This window comes from Canis lupus, chromosome 9 (genome assembly GCF_048164855.1).
Source record: "Canis lupus baileyi chromosome 9, mCanLup2.hap1, whole genome shotgun sequence".
Taxonomy (NCBI): Eukaryota; Metazoa; Chordata; class Mammalia; order Carnivora; family Canidae; genus Canis; species Canis lupus.
The window spans coordinates 47,063,240-47,079,712 of record NC_132846.1 but is presented as its reverse complement, the minus strand read 5'-3'; the positions used below and the strand labels follow the sequence as shown (position 1 = coordinate 47,079,712).

General features: G+C 39.9%; 1 protein-coding gene across 21 annotated transcripts in view; it reads right to left on the bottom strand.

Moving 5' to 3' along the window:
- The window catches only part of RGS6 (regulator of G protein signaling 6), a 570,894-nt gene that overhangs the window by 364,142 nt on the left and 190,279 nt on the right, over nt 1-16,473 (bottom strand). The gene's annotated exons all lie outside the window — the stretch shown is intronic.

Sequence of the window (16,473 nt, the reverse complement as noted above, 5' to 3'; positions counted from 1 at the left end):
TGGAGCCTGCTTCTCCCTCTGCCTGTGTCTCTGCCTCTCTGTCTCTCTCATGAATGAATGAATGAATGGATGGATGGATGGATGAATGAATGAATGAATAAATGAGAAAGAAAGGAAAAGAAAAAAAGAAAAGAAAAGAAAAGAGAAGAAAAGAAAAGAAAGCCTACAGGAGGCTTTCAGGATTCAGGACTCACCCTTTTTGCAGGTCTCTATCTCTGTGTTTAGAGATAAATGTAAATGAGGCATAATGAGCGACTTTTCCTTAATTCTTGAAATTGTTGCAGAATCTACTGCTAAAGCAGCCCAACAAAGATTCTTAGACACTCTGGCAAAAATTGTTTTTGATAACAGGAAAGCCTTTGAGTATCTTTCAGCTGAGCCAAGGAGGCATCTGTACTGTGGTTACCACCGTATGCTGTACCTGGACGAATACATCTGGGGAAGCTGAAACTCAGTTACATAGAGCAAGCCACTTAGCATAAAAGGGTGACTCCTTCAACAGAGTCTTTCTTTGGTTTGGGTCTTGGGGACCATGGCTCCGAAGTGCAATCCAAACACTGGGAATGATCCTGTTTATTATAATCATCTTAATAACCTCCCTGGGGCACTGTACTCTTTCAAAAGCTTTAAATGCATGTTTGTAGCCACTAACCAGTAAACAAATGTTCTCTCTAAGCTTGGAATGTCAAAAAGGGAACAAGGAAAATGACCAACTTAAAGAATGTGATCCCAAAGTCATGACCTATGAAGATCCCAGAGGTTAAGCAAAAACATCATGATTTCTGGATACCAAAGAAAGAACTATGATAACTTCAGAGCAATAGATGAGAGCGGCACTAAATGCCTTAAATTTTGATCACATCTCTCAACTAAGCTGAGAGTCTGATCAAAAGGAAGGAATTGTTAAAAAGCAACAATAACACAAGTCTAAAATGGTATCATGGAAGCCAGATAACCAAACCAGTTAACCAAACTCAATATCTAACCTAACCACAGTTTCAATCTCCCCCAGAAATGTAGTCTTAACTGGTGAGTCAAGAATTTTCTGATCAGCATCAGTGAGGAATCTGTCACGTGGGTTCTCTCTATCCCCCCACCTAATAAGACCCCTTCCCTTCCCCCTAAGGGAAGGTGACCCTGCCTGAAACAATCTTTTTTCTTTTGCTTTAACTTCTTGTCCTACCCACCTCCCTAAAAATTTTGTACAAGTCCTTAGAGCTCTCCTCTACTTGATGGGATGCTGCCCAATTTGTGAATTATGCTTAATAAAGTCACTTCAATCTTTAAAATGTATGAGTTAGATTTTTGTTATTTAACAAGGTGAATGATAGGAAAATAGTCACTTTTAAAATGTCTTCTATTTTGTGTAAGATTACAGGCCAGCTTGAGTCTAGCATGGTAGACTAGAGGTAGCCACAAATTCTTTGTCATTACTCCTATGATATATAAAAAAAAAAAAAAAAAACATTTTGCCTTTGTCTCCATTTCTGGTTCCTGCCACAGAACTTCCCAAACCCCTGAAATGTCCTGAATAATAGAAGTACCTTTTGTTATACATAAAGAACCCTGTGTACTTTATCTGAGTTTATGCTACCATGGTCACTCAAGATGGGCCATTAGATAGTTTAAGAAGAAGGGCTGGCTACATATGTAATTAAAGGGTTAGAACTTTCAGCCTCATCCCCCTACCTCTGGGGAGGGGAGAGGGAATTGGGATCAAGTACAACCACCAATGGCCAATGATTTAAGTAATCATTCCTAGTCAACAAACCTCCATGAACACCCTTGAACAAGGAGGTTTGGGAGCTTCCTGGTCGGTGAACATATTGGTGTACCAAGAGGCTGGTATATTCCAACTCCAAAGGGACACAGACTCCTATACTCAGGATCCTTCTGGCCCTCCCCATATCCCTCTTCCTCTGGTTGTTCATTTGTATCCTTCATAATAAACTGTAATCCTAAATATAGCATTTTCTCCAGTTCTTTGAGTCATTCTAGTGAATTACTAAGCCTGAGGTGGGATTTGGGGAAACCCCTAACCTGCAGTCAGCTAGGGAGAAATGTGGATAACTTGGGAATACCTTTGCTTGTGGCTGGGTCTGAAGTCGGGGGCATTTCTGTGAGACTGAACACTTAACTTGGGGGGTCTGTGCTAACTCTGGATAGTGTCAGAATCAAATGGAATTGTAAAATGCCCAGTTGGTATTGGAGAATTGTTAGAAAACCACAGTGGTGCCTCATTGAAAGGTGAGATTTATTTCCCCTTCCTTTAAATCTGAGCTGGCCCCCATAGGTGTCTAACTAGAAGAAGGTAGAGGAAGTAGCACGCTGACAGTTCCAGGCCTGAGCCTTTGAAAAACCTGAAAGCTTCCACCTTGTACTTCCAAGATAGAAGTTCAGCTATTTTGCTGGAAAGGCCATATAAAGAGGAAAGGCCCTGAGACCACCGGGAGAGAGAAGGGGCCTGACATCCCTGTAGTGGAGATTCCATCCCGGCTGCTATCCAACTACAAGAGCTATGTCAAGGACAACCAGAAGAAATGTCCAGGAGCATCCAGTGAACCTCCAGAACTGCTACTGTAAGCCACTAGTTTTGGATTAGTTTGTTATGCAGCAATAAATAGCTGATACAAACAACATCACCAGGATAAGTGGAACAGTCTAAGAAAGGCATTTTTAATCACATTAGGAATCATTGCAGTTTGTTCATCCATATGTTTATTTATGCATTAAACAAATATTTATTGAACACATCCATTGGGCAAGACTTGAACTAGGTACTGGTAACACAGATGAAGAGAATCCTTGCTTTCAGGGAGTGTGCAGCCTAATCACCTCATTCCCTTTAGTCTTTAATAAAGCTGTCAACTTGTATCCTCCAGAACTATTTCTTTCTTTAGAGTCCCCATTTTCTAGGGGAACCTAGGGTTGGAGTCAACTCATTTCCCTATCTCCATGAAGTTTTCCCAGACCAACCTGGTCTTTATATTTCAGTTTCTCTAATTATAAACTAAGGCCCCAAAGAGGGCTAACAATATTTCCAAAAGATAGTAATGAGATCAAACCAGAGCATTTTTTTTTAAATCCTTTAAGTCTTGTAGGAAAAATTTACTAAGCAGATGACATTTATTGTCAGCCCTAACATATCTGGCCTAGAGAAATTCTGTGAATTATATTAAAAGTAATGTCAACAAATGACCATTGCTAGAAGCACCTGCTGGGCAGATACGATGTCAGTTATTCTGCTTCTTATCTCTGCCAGGGCTAACATGGAGCATGAACAGATGCACGCATATACTCTGTGGGATCCAAGGGGAAGTAGACAGGCTCTTTCTACTTCCTACCAATATAACCACATGTTTCTGAGCATCCCTCAACTGATAACCTACCATCCATCAATAAGCTGTATACTTCACAGACTATGCTTGTGCTGGCACTTCTGTTCATAATGGAATGTTTATTTAATTAAGCCTCTTCATCAGAGACCTCCAAGTGCATAAGGGTATTTAATGTTTTTTAAACACCCAACAATTGGGGTTGGCTGCAAAAAATAAACACAATCATGTACAATCACAGTGCCAGAACACAACAATGAGATATGTGAGCAACACTTATAAAACAACTTATAAAAGCAGATTTTTTACAGTGTATGTTGAGCAATCCTTTAGGTGGAAAACGTTACAACTATTTGTACATTCTACTGATGGACATTGGCCAATAATAAACTTAAGTTTGACTGAACATCAAAAATAAACTACATTAATGAAATCAAAGTACTTTGAGCTACACTGGCATAGCTTATAACATTTGTTTTAGTCCTACATGCCTCTAAGCCTTGAATCGTACTCTCCTCAGTCTAATAAGTACACTGTAATAAGAGTCATAAGCATCTCTATAACTATGTCTTTAAAAAGGTCCTCCTTGCTTTTTAAGAATAGGCAAAAGCTGGAAACAGCCCAGATGTCCTTTAGTGGATGAATGGTACATGAACACCATGGAATACATCTCAGCAATAAACAAGGAATTGAATTATTGATCCACACAACCTGGATGAATTGTGAGGAAATTGTGCTCAGGGAAAAAAAGACAATATTACAAGGTTACATACTGCTTGATTTCATTCTTGAAATGACAATTTCTAGAAACAGAAACAGATTAGTAGTTGCCAGAGATCAGGAGAAAGGAGTGTAGCTATGTGATATGATGATTTATAAGAAATTTATTTTTAGTCATTCGGATGACTGAAATATATTTCTGATATATTTGGTCTTTGCCCACATTCCTGAAAATGCTTCAGAGCCATAAAGGTAAAATGGGTGTCCTATTATTTATGAAGGTGACTTCTGGACCCTACCCAAGGGCAGGGGCTGGTTGACAGGCAAGCCAATGATGTGATTAAAGGGTTAGAACTTTTAGTCACTCCCCCAACCTCTGGTGAGGTGAAATGGGCCACAGGTTGAATCAGTCAATGATCAATGACTTAGTCAATCAAGACTATATAATGATGCCTCCATAAAAACCCAAGAGGAAAACTTTTGGGCCTTTTTCAGAGTGGTTCCATACTTGGGGAACCAAAATACTTCCCCATGCCACAGAGCCTGACCCCAAGCTCATAAGGACAGAAGCTCCTTTGGGACTTCACCCTATGTATCTCTTCATCTGGCTATTGACTCGTATCCTTAAATAAACTGATAAGTGTTTCCCTGAGTTCTGTGAGCCACTCGAGCAGATTAATCAAACCTGAGGAGGTCGCTGGAACCTCCAAACTGTAGCTGGTTGATGAGAAGCACAGGTAACAACCTGGGGCTTATGACTGGCATCTGAAGTAGAGGGTAGGGAAGATTCTTAAAGAATTGAACTCTTAACCTGTGGAATCTGATGCTGTCTCCATGTAGATAGTGCCAGAATTGAGTTTAAGGCACAGAGCTGGTGTCACAGAGAATTGCCCAGTGTGGGGGAGACTCGCACATTTGGTGATTAGAAGTGTCAGATGTGAAGTGTTGTGTGTGAGTAATGAAGACGACTCACAGGGAACAAAGAGTAGGGAAGAACTAGATTTTTCCCAATTCAGGTAGAAGGCTGAAGTCTTTCCTATTTAGGCTACAAAAGAGCAGCTCACAGGAGCCTTGTGTTAATGGAACTGTTCTGTATATCTTGACTGTATCAATGTCAATAACCTGGTTGTGATATTGTTCTATAGTTTTGTAAGATGTTACAAGGGGATGTGGAGGAAGAACAGGGTAAAGAGAAATGTAGGATCTCTTTGCATTACTTCTTAAGATTGCATGTGAATCTATGTTGACCTGAAAATTAAAAAGTTGTTCTAAAGTTCTGGCTAATTATGTCCTGTGCTAGAACTCTGCTAATACTTTGAGGTGGATACTGTTTTTTCATTACCTTACATTTTTAAACCATTAATGTGTTCTACTAGAAAACATCATTGTTTCCCTAAGTAATGAAACCTAGCTTTAAAATTATGACTTGTTTTTAAATCATAGTTTAAGAAAAAAAAATTAACAAATATTAAAATGTACTCAGACTATACTTAGATCTTATAAATCTCATAATTTTAAAAATTAAAGATGAAGCGTTAGTGGAATAATATGTTCCTTTGCATACTGATTTCAAAGTAAAGGTAACAATTCCAACCTTTCTTTTAGTAATACTGTTATCTTCATCCATCATTCTAAAGGTGACTTTGTATCCAAAGCATTTTTTTCTGTTTTCTTTAATTTTATTTAAATTCAATTAATTAACATATAATGCATTACTGGTTTCAGATTGACTGATTCGTCAATCTTATATAATACCCAGTGCTCATTACATTACGCGTCCTCTTAATGCCCATCACCCAGTTACCCCATCCCCCCACCCCCTCCCCTCCAGCAACCCTTAGTTTCCTATGATAAGAGTGTCTTATGGTTTGTCTCATCTCTGATTTCATCTTGTTTTATTTTTTCTCTTTCCCTATGATCCTCTGTCTTGTTTCTTAAATTCCACAGATGAGTGAGATCATATAATTGTCTTTCTCTGACTGACTGATTTTGCTTAGCATAATATACCCTCTAGTTCCATCCACATCATTGCAAATGGCAAATGCAATTTTTTTATGGCTGAGTACTATTCTATTGTATATATACACCACATCTTCTTTATCCATTCATCTGCCGATGGACATCTGGGTTCTTTCCATAGTTTGGCTATTGTGGACACTGTTGCTATAAACATTGGGGTGCAGGTGCCCCTTCCAATCACTACATTTGTGTCTTTGGGGTAAATACCCTGTAGTGCAATTGCTGGGTCATAGCATAGCTCTATTTTCAACTTTATGAGGAACCTCTATACTGTTTTCCAGAATAGCTGCACCAGCTTATGAGCTTTTCCTCTAAGGTCAGGAACACAGCAGGGATGTCCACTCTCACCACTGCTGTTCAGTATATATCAGAAGTCCTAGCCTCAGCAGTCAGACAACAAAAAGAAATAAAAGGCATCTGAATAGGCAAAGAAGAAGTCAAACTCTCCCTCTCTGCAGATGACATGATACTCTATATGGAAAACCCAAAAGATGCCATCCCAAATTTGCTAGAACTCATATAGGAATTCAACAGTGGCAGAATATAAAATCAATGTACAGAAATCATATGCATTTACATACACTAACAATGAGATAGATGAAGGAGAAATTAAGGACTCAATGCCATTGCGATTGCACTAAAAACTATAAGATACCTAGGAGTAAACCTATCCAAAGAGGCAAAGGTTCTGTACCCAGAAAACTATAGAAAACTCGTGAAATTGAGGAAAACACAAAGAAATGGAAAAATGCTCCATGCTCATTGATTGGAAGAAGAAATATTGTTAAAATATCTATGCTACCTAGAGCAATCTATACATTCAATGCAATCCCTATCAAAAGACCATGAACCTATTTCACAGTTGTAAAAAATAATTCTAAAATTTGTATAGAACCAGAAAAGACCCCGAATAACCAAAGGAATGTTGAAAACGAGAACCAAAACTGGTGGCATCATGACTCCAAGCTCTATTACAAAACTGTAATCAAGACAGTATGGTACTGGCACAAAAACAGACACATAGATCAATGGAACAGAATAGAGAACCCAGAAATGGACTGTCAACTCTATGGTCAACTAACCTTTGACAAAGCAGGAAAGAATATCCAATTGCAAAAAAGAGACTGTCTTTTTCCCAAATGGTGTTGGGAAAATTGGACAGCTACATGCAGAAGAATGAAACTGGACTGTTTCCATACACAAAAATAGACTCAAAATGGATGAAAGACCTAAATGTCAAAATCCCAGACGAGAACACAGCAACCTTTGTGACCTCAACCACGGCAACGTCTTGCAAAACACGTCTCCATAGGCAAGAGAAACAAAGGTAAAAATGAACTATTGGGACTTCAGCAAGATAAAAAAGCTTTTGCACAGCAAGGAAACAGTCAACAAAATGAAAAGACAACTGACAGAATGGGAGAAGATATTTGCAAATGACATATCAGATAAAGGGCTAGTTTCCAAGATCTCTAAAGAACTTATCAAACTCAACACCCAAAGAAGAAATAATCCAGTGAAAAAATGGGCAGAAGATATAAACAGACATTTCTCCAAAGACGACATACAAATGGCTAACAGACACAAGAAAAAATGCTCAACATCACTCGGCATCAAGGAAATACGAATCAAAACCACAATGAGATACCACATCATGCCAGTTAGAAAGGCTAAAATGAACAAGTCAGGAAATGACAGATGTTGGCAAGGATATGAAGAAAGGGAAACCCTTGTACATTGTTGTTGTTTTTTCCTGTTTTTATCACTTTCCCTATCACTTTAATCACATTCTCAAGACCCTCACATAGGCAGGACCCATAATTCATGTGTGGCAGTCTCCTTACATAGGAAAATGCAAAAGTATAGGACATTCTGATAAGACAATTTTAGCACTGTTCTTTTGTCTTGGGAACTTTTTAATAAAACCTAAAAAAAAAAAAATCAAGCATCAGCTTTGTCTCTACTGAGTAATGCATAATCCACATATGTACCCCCACACCCACCACCTCATGACTCCCCTCCACCTACTGAAGGGTGGGCTGAAGCTAAGAGACAGAGTGAGAAAATGGGCTGTGAAGTCCAGAGTGGGGGGCTTACATAGAGTAATGAGGGGAATCATCATGTGTATTACTTAGTCATTCAAAAGACACAAGAAAGTAGAAAGTGTGTTGGTCTTAGATTCGGCCCCATTAGTCCAGTCAGGTCAAATGTCCTCCTAATCAAAATAACCTCATGGAATTGGCTACATAGAGTCAGCCACTTCCAAATGCCCTGATTAAAAGATCACCGCGTGCAAAACAGAGAACTCAGGTGTTTCTATTTTCTTAGTAAGACTCACCTAAATAACACCCACCCAAAAGGCCTGAAGGAATTCTAAGGTATCAGGTGACCAAATAGATAAAAATGCTCCTGATGCCCAAGTACTAAACCAGCAGGATGCACAGCCATCATCACACCTCTCTTGTGGAAAATGAGTACCACCCCTTTATCAAAGATACTGTGTGAGCAGGCAACCCCTTCTTGAGAAGAAGGCACCAGACAGCTAGGACTGGGCACAGCACATCTGATTGCCCACCGTCTGTGCTCTGAGGACAGGAATGTTCCCGAGTAGCCACCACCCGCATAACTACACAGCGGCCTTCTCCCTCACTGGACAGGCAGCCAGAGAGAAACCCCTTCGCTGCATGGTGGTCCGTGCTAGGAAGTCAGCCCACCCCAGCAAGCAGCCCTTCTGCGACATGCCTGGCATCAATCTCTACGAACTGCAGACAAATGAACACATTAGGAAAATGAGGCCTTCCTCTCTGAACGGGCAACTGAAAGAAAGACCCTCAGTCCAGACCTCTCAGAAAAAAAGCACATGAGAATTAGCTGGGTCCTATCTGTTCCCTGTACTTTACTGGGCAAAAGATGACCTAGAAAGGGGGGATGGAAGGGGACCTGAGGAGGTGGGGAAGGAAAGGAGGCCGGTCGCCAGCACAGGCTAGGCACACATCCTCACAATTCAGCAAACCCCAACCTAGTACATGCTACTGGTGAGTTAGCATTTTTTTACAACAAAACTAAGGAGACACAAACTGCATGGTTATCACCTTGCCAGGTAACCGGTGGTCTAAAAAGCTCCGTTCAGCACCCGATGGGTGGGTCAATTCCCCCTTTTTATGCCTCCCTTTCAAGCCAGATGATACTAGCCTTCCCAGGCTGGTATGAATGGCTCAGCATCAGGCTGCCAACAAGGACTATCCTTTCTGGCTATCTGGAAGGAAAAGGTGGAACACTTTCTGTTACAAGCTTTTGGAAGTCTGGAGGAAGTTGACGTATTTTATATTTGTTGACTAGTAAAAGAGAACCTTTGAAAATGATTATCATTGAAAACCTTTGAAAAATGTCAACTGGAGTCCCTCCATTATATAAGACAGCCTTGTTCTTGTCCCCAGTGCCGTTACCTTCCCTTTACACATCATTTTGTCTGACTTTTAGCCTTTACGTTAATTAATACTGGATAAAAGCATTGTGGGGAGAGGGCTGGAGATAAAAGGCTTTGGTCTGAATTCAGTCCTTAATTTCCAACATCTGTGTCCCTGAACTGTTCCAGGCACTTTTATGTAAACTGAACAAAAAAAAAAGAGAGTTCTTTCTATAGTGAAAGTTATTAAGGAAAGATAAACAATTTATAATTCAAAAATTACACAAAAGAAAATTAGCTTTGGATTTCTGTAGCTATAATAATGCCCAGTTGCTGCAAATGCTTTTCTATTTCTATTTTAAAGAATCCAGATTTCTTTTTTACACCAGCAATGAATTGCTTAAAACCTAGGGTAAACTGTTTATAGATTAAATTCTATTCAAGTGCCTAGGACACACTTGCTATTTGGAGGCATCCTATGGTGATTTTTCTTGTACATAGAAGAATCCTATTGCAAAGCTCTTAATTTAAATATAGATTTTCATATAATAAGTCTTTACCTACAATCACAGGCTCATTCGTTGCTATGCTTTTTCTGTGTGTCATGTTCATTATGAAGAAGAAACTTTGATTAAGCCTATCCTTGCCTGTAGTGGTTTGCTGCAAACCTTACAAAGCAGGTTGAATTGATGAGATCCCTGGGAGTTTATAAGATGAAAAATGCAGCTGCAGACACAGAGACATTTTTATAACTACTATTGAGAGCTCACATGGAATAAACAACATAATAAAGCAGACTGTATCAGCAGAGACATTAAATGTTTGTTTTATTATGATACAGTAGTAGGTGAAAGAACCCAGTTCCATTGTGCACTCACACTGCAGGACACCACAAAAGCGTGTGTCACTTAGCTTCCATGTCAGATCTTAATTAGTGCTTCAGCCAGCAGTTTAAGGGAAGTTTTAAGCGCCTGCTATATACTGTGACTCTATATACTGTTCCTTATTGATACTTTGGGGTCATTTTAGTCAGATTACCCAGAGTAATCAAGCTCTGGCCAATTGAAGATAAAGTCAGTCCTTGACAGACTAGGGACAGAGGGCATCTGTTACAGAGTCAAGAAGAGGGCATTTCTGTGTTTTTCATCTGAAACATTTTTCTGAATGTTTTTCAAAGTTTAGAGGAATATTTATTTCTCAGTAAAGATACACCATCTTTGCTCTATATAAGGTTTTTTGGGGGAAAGTTTTTGTGCAGGTCACATTTTTGAAAATTGCATTCTTAAAATTCAAAATTTCAAAATTGGGTCTGTTATTTTAAAAAACCTTCTTACTAGTTTTCCAGCATTATGAATACTTCTTCATCACAAGAACAAAAGACAGTTCCTAATTTACCTGATTCTGAGTTTGATTTTGGCCACAGGTTTCCAAAGAATCAGTCATAGCTAGCTTTATGATCATGTCATGTATGATGATGCTCTGTGTTTAGTCCATTCATTAAAATATATAGAAACTGAGACAGAGACTATCTGAGAAACTGAGTCCTCTTAGAGAAAAAAGAAGGAGCTTCCAAATCCACACTCAGAGTTTAAACCTGAGTTTCAGGATTTCTGCCAATTACATCGTCTTGATTCTTCTATATTAAAACAGTTCTTTCTTAATTCCTACACATTAAGCTGTTGAATACTGAAGATTTAAACCAAGAAAAATGGATATGTTATCATAAAAAAGAGCCCTAGCCCTATGATCGTAAATTTTGAGATCTAGAATGAAGTCTTGTTTATTATTTTAAAGATGAAAGATTTACAAGTGGCTTGCCCTCAGTCATCTAGTTAATTAGTAATCTAACTAGAAAATGTTTGGTCTTTCATTCCATTCCATTTCTCTTCTACATTTCAATTTCTACCATAAACAAAAGAAATACTCTTATGAAGTGTACAAGATGAATAAAAAAGATAAACTAGAATCCAGAGTGCTGGCCTGATTCAACTTCGGGACAGAGAAGGTAAAACTAGGTTTCGTAACAAACAGTGATGTCCCTGTACTGACTGAAGAACATCATCCCTGGACCAAGGTCCCTAGAGAACTGGTAACAACGGGAAATCAATTCTACCAGGGAAAGGTAGGAACATGTAATGAAATCCAAGAAAGCTAGAAAGGAAGCATCCTAGATTTGAATGCAGCTCCAAAACATACTTGCCGTGTGGCCATGGGCAAGTAAATTTAATCTGAGCTCATTTTCTACCCCCACAGACCTCTTTTAAACAGAGCAAGCAGATCTCCACTATTTTTTCCAAGGGCCCCTGTTGTTTTGGCTACAGATTAAGGGATGAGACATCCAAAGCTAAGCGAGAGCAACATTGGCTTAAGAGATGGACTGGTTCAAACTCTGCCAAAGGTTGTTCCAATTTGGCTGGTGACTACTTGACTCAGTCAGACACCTCCTCCCACCAACTCAAGCAGGTTGACTTTAATGCCTGGAGAATCAAAAGGGGTAACAGAAGCCAAGAGAACCATCATAATATTGGAAAGTATTGGTCTCAGCCCTGAGCAAGCAATTATTCCATGCTGACTGCCTATCATCTGTACAGTAAAGTATATTCTAGATTAGGCTTTCTCAACCTGGACACTATTGGCATTTTGGGCTGGGTAATTTTTTATTGTGGAGAGCTACCCTATGCATTATAGGATGATTAGCAGCATCCTTGGCTTCTATCCACTAAGTATCAGTAACACCCTGCCCCCAAGTTTTGACATTGAAAAAAACAAGTTCAGATGTTGCAAAATGTCCCCTGGGGTAATGGGGCAAAATAGCTCCCAGTTAAGATCCATCTTTCCAGATTAAGACACTGTTGTGTGTACTGAGAACACAAAGACTAAGATACAGTCTCAGTCCTTGAAAAGTTCTAACTAGTATGAGAAAGCTTGACATGAATACATGTGACATTTGAGATGGGCAATGTACTCCAGGACACTCCAGACAGAGAGACCATGAGCAAACCCTCAGAGGGTAAAAGAGCTCGATGCTCCTGAAGATCAGTCAGTGACTCAATGGGGCTGCCCTGCTGTCCAGTGCTTCTATGAGCAGGAAGGTAGTAATAAACACCCATTACCTCCCACCTTCTCCTGGAATGATACCCTTAACAGAGCAGTGTGTGGCACTTCACTGGTGACCACTATGGAGTTGAACTGTACATTTCTGTAGGTGAACCTCTAGGCTATCCAACAGGTACACTTTGAGAACTGACATCATACTGGGGTAGACAGGTTTATAATGGAAGCCACCAGTGCCTTCTCTTTTGCCCTCCTTCCACCTAGCATTTAAATGGCTAAGCGACACAAGCCCCCCCATGACTATGGATTAGAACACCATTTATCAATCAGCTGGCAATACAAACAGATGAAGCACAGTATGTGAAAAGTGTTTGCCAGATCTGGTCTACTGTAGGAAAATTTAAAGAGCTGAGTCAGAAGCTCCACAGTGCTATCAAGTCAATGCTTCTCAGCAACAGTGAAGTTCTTGAGCTAGCGGCGGGGGGCGGGGGGTATCTTGTGGGGGGTGAATCAGTGTTGATGTTGTATTGGTCAAGAGTATACATGGGTCTGAGGGAGGGGGATATGCGGAAAAGTACTGGACCAGGAATCCAGGAAACCTCAGCTCCAAACCCTAGTCCTCCTCATCACTGGCTCTGGGGACTGGCAACTTGCCCTTCAGGACTTTGGGAACTCAACTTCTGTTAGTTAAGGTATAACGTATGCAGCAAAATGCATACATCTTTGGTGTTTTGTTTCATGAGATTTCACAGTTGAACACATAAATGTAACCATCACACAAAACAAACTCCAGAACAGTTCCAACCCCCCTGAGAGTTCCCTTGTGTGCCTTCTGAGTCAACCCTCCCCTCCGCCATCCAGGCAACCACTTTCTAATTCCATAGGTTAGTTTTACAAAGTCTTGGATGTCACATAAATGGAATTAGGGAATGTGAATTCTTTGATGTCATGATTCTTTCACTCAGTGTTTGTGAGATTCATCCATGTTGCTATGTGTATCTGGAGGGCGTTCCTTTTACTGTGGCATATAGTATTCCCCATTGTGTGAGTACACCATAGTTTGCTTATCTATGATTCTCCTATTGATAGACATTTGGGTCAGGTCCAGTTTTCAGCTATTATAAATAAGGCTGCTAGTGACCTTGTCATACATGTCTTTTCGTAAATGTGTTTTAATTTCATCTTTAAAATGGCAGGTTGTCCCATGATTATGAGCTTTCTCTGCAGGTACCTTGGGGATTGCTACAAGGGTAAAGGGAGGCGAAAGGAGCAAATGCAAGACTCTTCCCATCATGTTTCCACCAGAACTGTTCTTCCATCTGTTTTATAGATGAGGCATTTACCAAGATATCATTTGGAGGAAAGAAGGGTTTCACACAAAACCACCTCAATAGGTACTTGCTAATGCCCCTTCCAGCTCTAAAAATCTATGATTCTTTAATGCTTTCAGATAAAATATTTCACAGTTTATACTTAAATGAGGTCCTCTAAATTTTCCGTGACAATTTCCTATGCAAAATCCTGTAATAGATCCTGCATTGCTTGGAAAATACAAATTCATCAGCAAGACCTTTATAATTGCTCTCCCAGTCAGTGGGATATTTTTGGATATTTTTCAAGGAGCATCTCCAATACTTCACTTTCCTCACGCTCCAATCACAGGACTCTGTTGTCCTCACAAAACAGAGCTGGTAACACCCAGCTCTGTACCTTCACGCTAGTTATTTCTGTTACTGGAATATTCTTGTTGACCTCACCTGCCAGGGTCCAATCCTTTTTTAAACCAGATTGAAATCTACACTTTTCTATAAACCTGGGATATTTATCTGGGTCCATAAGAATACATATGTTATCCATGCGTACAGTATCATAGCTACATGTGCATACACCTAGATGCTTACTTCTAAATCTCAAGAGCCAGAGATAGTCTCCTTCCCTCCCTTTCTCCTTTGATTCATGTATAGCACCAAGAATAGTCCTTTTTCATACAAGGCTAAAATCAATACTGGCTGAATGTGATTTGTGAGTATGTATGACTGTTATTTTCCTAAATCTTTAAGCCAAGTGAAAATGCAGGCTTTTCACAGAAAGAGCAAAACCTAAAGGACATCCATGGAACCTTCACTTAGAAGCTTACGTTGCTCAATGACCTTTCAAATGCATGGTCAATTTTGTAAATCTTGCCTCCCACAAAGCTAGCACTGGCACAAATGGCCCATAGAAAACTACTGCCGATTTTCTTTCAGGACAACTAGGGTGTGATTTCCTGTCAAAGCCCAATAATATCTTTAAAAAAAAAAAAAGCTTCCCAAGTGCTTGCTGTGCTCATTTCTGCCCCATGGTCTAAGGCAACTGCTATCTAGCACTGTTAAAAAGCTCAGACTGGGCAGCCCCAGTGGCTCAGCGGTTTAGCGCCAGCTTCAGCCCAGGGCCTGATCCTGGAGACCCGGGATCCAGTCCCACGTCGGGCTCCCTGCATGGAGCCTGCTTCTCCCTCTGCCTGTGTCTCTGCCTCTCTCTCTCTCTCTCTCATGAATAAACAAATAAATCTTTAAAAAAAAAAAAAAAAAGCTCAGTCTGACTCCTATTTAGTGATTCTTCACCTCAAATGTTTCCTTCCTTAGCTTTAGATACTCTTCCTTCCCTTCCTTTTTACATCTACTTAGGAAAACTGAAAGAAAGGCATTTGTATTCCTTAAACTACCCCTCAAAATCAATCTCATTACTCTTTAGAATTAGTTTGCATCGACCATAAATCCTCCAACTTTTATGTGCCCTGGAAACCTTACAATATAACAGAAAAATAGATAATATCCATCAAGAAAACATGCATCGAAGCAAAGGAATGGATTAATGTCTCTTGGAGGATTCCACTGAAACCTATGCCAAATAATAAAATTTGGAAAAGGAGTAAGCTGTAGAGAAGCATTCTGGAGGATCAATTTTTTTCGCCCCAAGTAACTCTTTAAGCACCAAAACCACTCAATTTTCTCCCTATCATTTACAATTAAAGAGTAACTAAAAAGTATAACATTTCCCTGCATTGCTAAGTAGGCTGTGCTAAAAAGAAATTAATTTTATCTCAAGGTTTCATGATATTCATTAGGAAATCCATTGCCATGCTGGCTTGCCACCCAAAGAATGCCTGAGGAGGACTTGGGTATGGCAATGTCTGGGGCTATTGACCCTATACTGACCACAGGACAATGCTTTTGAAACCTGGACCTACTTTCTTGATCATGGGCTGTCAGATGCCACATCTCGCCCCTGCTTATAGTGGTTCGTCTTGCGATCTACTTTCCTGCTTCCACTCAGACAACCCCGTGTATTCACGGCTGTCCAAAATGAAAGTAAATAATTTTTCCAGGAAAAAACAGAATGTCCCTTCTATGAGTAAGGAGCATGAATACTCATCTGTATAATTCAAATATACATGAGGGCATAAAACCTAAAGAGAAACATCTCATGACGGTATGAGGTATGTGCGGGAGGGGAAGGTAGTAGAGGGAGAGAAGCGACCCAGAAAGTAAAGAAAGACTTTCTGATCAAAATGAAAATAATATGGGCAGCAAGCAGGCAGGAGACATTCATATTTCACCCAAACTTGAACTCTATGGAGGTCCCTCCACTACAGCCTTAGTTAGAAACCGATGTTTACCAAAGGCTGCAGAAGGCATGTTTTTAAAAGGGTGATAAGGACGGGGCCTGGCACGTGTAGCAAGGATATTAATGCATACATGCAAGGACCAGAAACAGAAGTAACCAGCATTTAAGAAATGCTAATGATGAAAGTGGTCGTATTTTCAAGTCCAATTTCCATTACCAGCAGGCACAGAGACTCAAGACTCTCTAGCATTAGCTGATTAGTCTGTTAATGGAAACAGCCAGCTGCAGGGGTTATCATGGATCCCTACAGGCCACTGGACAGAGAAAGCAGAG